Source organism: Pangasianodon hypophthalmus, chromosome 19 (genome assembly GCF_027358585.1).
Source record: "Pangasianodon hypophthalmus isolate fPanHyp1 chromosome 19, fPanHyp1.pri, whole genome shotgun sequence".
Classification (NCBI taxonomy): domain Eukaryota; kingdom Metazoa; phylum Chordata; class Actinopteri; order Siluriformes; family Pangasiidae; genus Pangasianodon; species Pangasianodon hypophthalmus.
In genome coordinates, this window is record NC_069728.1 from 710,994 (window position 1) to 715,993 (window position 5,000).

Consider the following 5,000-nt stretch of genomic DNA (forward strand, 5'->3'; position numbering starts at 1 on the left):
TCCCCGTTACCCGTGGTCACCATGGTAGGCGCCTATAGTACCATCGAAAGTTGATAGGGCAGACATTCGAATGAGACGTCGCCGCCGCGGAGGGCGCGCGATCGGCCCGAGGTTATCTAGAGTCACCAAAGCGGCCGGGGGGCCCAAGACCCCCCGGATGGGTTTTGGGTCTGATAAATGCACGCATCCCCCCCAGCTCCCCGGGGAGGGAGAGGAGGGTCAGCGCTCGTTTGCATGTATTAGCTCTGGAATTACCACAGTTATCCGAGTAACGTGTGGAGCGATCAAAGGAACCATAACTGATTTAATGAGCCATTCGCAGTTTCACTGTACCGTCCGTGTGCACTTAGACCTGCATGGCTTAATCTTTGAGACAAGCATATGTTACTGGCAGGATCAACCAGGTAGCGCCGAGCACAAGAGGTTCGGGGTCGCGCCGCGGCTCCCTCGCCCCACGAGGCGAGGGGCGGGAGCGGGAGCGTTGGCGCGGGGGCGCTTTTTTTTTTTTCCCTGTTCTTTCCGTCTCACGCGGGCGCGGGAGACAACGGACCGGACGTAACCGGGAAAGAGCCGTGATTTCCGGGCGGGCCTCTTGCCCCCGCGACGGCGAGTGACCTGGACGGACGATCGCGCCGGGGACAGGAAGCCGCCCGTGGTTTTCGGGCCAACTTCGGAGCGAGAAGCATGAGGACCGGCCGTCTACGACTCCCTCTGATGGGTCGACGGTCGGGGGGGGGGGGTTGGTTGGGTTGCGGAACGAAATTCGACCGTTCGTGCCTTCCCCCACCGAAACCGTCGGAGGCGAACCCGCAGGGCGGGGAGGAACTGCCGTGCCCATAGCGGCCTCCGAGGAGGCCGGGCAGGCGCCTACCCCAGGCGGGTCTCGTGTTCCGATCTACCAGCGAATGACAAAAAATGACAAAGTCCAGAGTGCTTGGCCCCCGTGAGTCGCTACTGCCTCCCGAAATCCCGACGGCACCCCTCTGCACACCCACTGGCGCAACCGTACCCTCCGTGCAGCGGGGAAGCCGCCCGGGAAGCCCGGGACGAGCGCTCGCGGTCGGCCGAGCGGCGGGGTAGGACGGGCCCCGGTTCTGCCACCCCGGCGTAAGAGTGGGGACTTTGTTTCTGCAAAGGCGGCTGCGGAGGGCGGCCGCGGCGGCGGGCGGGCGCGCCGCTCCCACCCGCCGAAAGAGCTCCTTCTGGGCTTTCCAACGACACCAGCCCCGCGCCTCTAGGCCCTACGGTTCCGGAGATATGGGCCGCGGGGGAAAAGGCGCGTTTCAGCCCGAAAAGGGAGCTCCGTCTCGGGCAGGAAGGGCCGCCGCCGCCGCCGCGGAGCTCCGGCGACTTTGCGAGAAAAAATGACAAAGTCCAGAGTGCTTGGCCCCCGTGAGTCGCTACTGCCTCCTGAAATCCCGACGGCACCCCTCTGCACACCCACTGGCGCAACCGTACCCTCCGTGCAGCGGGGAAGCCGCCCGGGAAGCCCGGGACGAGCGCTCGCGGTCGGCCGAGCGGCGGGGTAGGACGGGCCCCGGTTCTGCCACCCCGGCGTAAGAGTGGGGACTTTGTTTCTGCAAAGGCGGCTCCGGAGGGCGGCCGCGGCGGCGGGCGGGCGCGCCGCTCCCAGCCGCCGAAAGAGCTCCTTCTGGGCTTTCCAACGACACCAGCCCCGCGCCTCTAGGCCCTACGGTTCCGGAGATATGGGCCGCGGGGGAAAAGGCGCGTTTCAGCCCGAAAAGGGAGCTCCGTCTCGGGCAGGAAGGGCCGCCGCAGCCGCCGCGGAGCTCCGGCGACTTTGCGAGAAAAAATGACAAAGTCCAGAGTGCTTGGCCCCCGTGAGTCGCTACTGCCTCCTGAAATCCCGACGGCACCCCTCTGCACACCCACTGGCGCAACCGTACCCTCCGTGCAGCGGGGAAGCCGCCCGGGAAGCCCGGGACGAGCGCTCGCGGTCGGCCGAGCGGCGGGGTAGGACGGGCCCCGGTTCTGCCACCCCGGCGTAAGAGTGGGGACTTTGTTTCTCCAAAGGCGGCTCCGGAGGGCGGCCGCGGCGGCGGGCGGGCGCGCCGCTCCCAGCCGCCGAAAGAGCTCCTTCTGGGCTTTCCAACGACACCAGCCCCGCGCCTCTAGGCCCTACGGTTCCGGAGATATGGGCCGCGGGGGAAAAGGCGCGTTTCAGCCCGAAAAGGGAGCTCCGTCTCGGGCAGGAAGGGCCGCCGCAGCCGCCGCGGAGCTCCGGCGACTTTGCGAGAAAAAATGACAAAGTCCAGAGTGCTTGGCCCCCGTGAGTCGCTACTGCCTCCTGAAATCCCGACGGCACCCCTCTGCACACCCACTGGCGCAACCGTACCTCCGTGCAGCGGGGAAGCCGCCCGGGAAGCCCGGGACGAGCGCTCGCGGTCGGCCGAGCGGCGGGGTAGGACGGGCCCCGGTTCTGCCACCCCGGCGTAAGAGTGGGGACTTTGTTTCTGCAAAGGCGGCTGCGGAGGGCGGCGGCGGCGGCGGGCGGGCGCGCCGCTCCCACCCGCTGAAAGAGCTCCTTCTGGGCTTTCCAACGACACCAGCCCCGCGCCTCTAGGCCCTACGGTTCCGGAGATATGGGCCGCGGGGGGAAAAGGCGCGTTTCAGGCCGAAAAGGGAGCCCCGTCTCGGGGAGGGGGGGGCGGCGGACGGGCGCGCCGCTCCCGCGCGCTGAAAGAGCTCCTTCTGGGCTTTCCAACGACACCAGCCCCGCGCCTCTAGGCCCTACGGTTCCGGAGATATGGGCCGCGGGGGGAAAAGGCGCGTTTCAGGCCGAAAAGGGAGCCCCGTCTCGGGGAGTGGGGGCGGCGGACGGGCGCGCCGCTCCCCCCCCGCTGAAAGAGCTCCTTCTGGGCTTTCCAACGACACCGGCCCCGCGCCTCTAGGCCCTACGGTTCCGGAGATATGGGCCGCGGGGGAAAAGGCGCGTTTCAGCCCGAAAAGGGAGCTCCGTCTCGGGCAGGAATGGCCGCCTCCGCCGCCGCCGCGGAGCTCCGGCGACTTTGCGAGAAAATGACAAAGTCCAGAGTGCTTGGCCCCCGTGAGTCGCTACTGCCTCCTGAAATCCCGACGGCACCCCTCTGAAGACCCACTGGCGCAACCGTACCTCCAGCCGGGGGGAAATCCCGACTCGTGGCCGACCGAGGGCGCTCCCAAGTCGGCCGGCTCGAGCTCCTCGACCGCGGGACGGCTCCCCGGTTCGTCCACCCCGGCGTAAAAGTGGGACTTTGAAATTTTTTCGAAAAGTAGCGTCGGTTATACCAGGGGCCAGGCACTTTTAGGCTGATAACTCGAGATGGGCTGGCGCAAATTTCGTCAGACTTTGCACGGACGTTCGGGCGGACGGTACGGACCGAGGGAGGCCGCCCCCGCCCCGGTGGGGCCCCGCGGCGCCGTGAAACGGGGGTCTGAGGGGGCCCGACATTTAAAAATTCATAACTTTGCGAGCGAGCCGCCTATCTTCGCCAAACTCCGGAGGCTCGTAGAAGCCTCCGAGACGCGTCCAACGAGCCATGGCACGCGGCGCTGGGCCTTCCCGGGGCCGAGTAATAGAGCGCGGAAATCCGAAAAAAGTGGCCGGCCCGAGGCGCTCCTAGGTCGGCCGCCTCCGCCGCCTCGACCGCGCTCCGGTTCTCCCAGCTCCGGTTCTGCCACCCCGGCGTAAAACGGCCTCTGCCGCTTTGGAGCTCGATAACTCGGCAGCCGCGCGGCCCATCGACGCCAAACTTTAACGGGACCTCGAGGACCCTTGCCCGCAACGGACCGGACCGGCCCCGAGGCGCTGGGACCCCGCGGGCCCGAGGAACGGGGCCCTCCGCGGAGCCCGAAACTCAAAGAGGCGTAACTTTGCGAGCGAGCCGCCAATCTTCACCAAACTCTAGGGGAGCCTAGAGCACTCCGAGACGAGTCCAACGAGCCCTCGCTCGAGGCTCTGGCACTTTCCCGGGCCGAGAAATAGAGCGCGGAAATCCGAAAAAAAGTGGCCGGCACGAGGCGCTCCCAGGTCGGCCGCCTCCGCCGCCTCGCCCGCGCTGCGGTTCTCCCGGCTCCGGGGGGAAAAAAAGGCGCACTTGAACTTTGGAGCTCGATAACTCGGCAGCCGCGCGGCGCATCGACGCCAAACTTTAAAGGCACGTCCGGGACCCTTGCCCGCAACGAACCGGACCGGCCCCGAGGCGCTCGGACCCCGCGGGCCCGATGAACGGGGCCCTCCGCGGAGCCCGAAACTTAACGGGGCATAACTTTGCGAGCGAGCCGCCTATCTTCACCAAACCTCGGAGGGTCGTAGAAGCATCCGAGAGGCGTCCAACGAGCCCTGGCAGGCCGCGCTGGGCCTTCCCGGGGCCGAGTAATAGAGGGCGGAAATCCGAAAAAAAGTGGCCGGCCCGAGGCGCTCCTAGGTCGGCCGCCTCCGCCGCCTCGACCGCGCTCCGGTTCTCCCAGCTACGGTTCTGCCACCCCGGCGTAAAACGGCCTCTGCCGCTTTGGAGCGCGATAACTCGGCAGCCGCGCGGCCCATCGACGCCAAACTTTAAAGGCACGTCCGGGACCCTTGCCCGCAACGAACCAGACCGGCCCCGCGGCGCTCGGACCCCGCGGGCCCGAGGAACGGGGCCCTCCGCGGAGCCCGATATTTGAAAGGCATAACTTTCCGGGCCAACGTCCCAAACACACCAAACTCTAGGGGAGCCTGCAGCACTCCGAGACGAGTCCAACGAGCCTTCGCTCGACGCTCTGGCACTTTCCCGGGCCGAGAAATAGAGCGCAGAAATCCGAAAAAAAGTGGCCGCCCCGAGGCGCTCCCAGGTCGGCCGCCTGCTGCCGCCTCGCCCGCGTTCCGGTTCTCACCGCTCCGCGGGGAAAAAAAGGCGCACTTGCACTTTGGAGCTCCATAACTCGGCAGCCGCGCGGCCCAGCGACGCCAAACTTTAAAGGCACGTCCGGGACCCTTGCCCGCAACGAACCAGACCGGC

General features: G+C 67.1%; 1 non-coding gene across 1 annotated transcript in view; it reads right to left on the minus strand.

Annotated features, from left to right (window-relative positions):
- LOC128321837 (18S ribosomal RNA) overlaps positions 1-407 on the minus strand; it is a 1,870-nt gene extending 1,463 nt beyond the window's left edge. Inside the window, exon 1 of the ribosomal RNA XR_008305356.1 lies at positions 1-407. This exon is cut by the window's left edge and continues 1,463 nt beyond it. This is a non-coding gene — a ribosomal RNA (18S ribosomal RNA).
- Between the last annotated feature and the right edge of the window lie 4,593 nt (positions 408-5,000).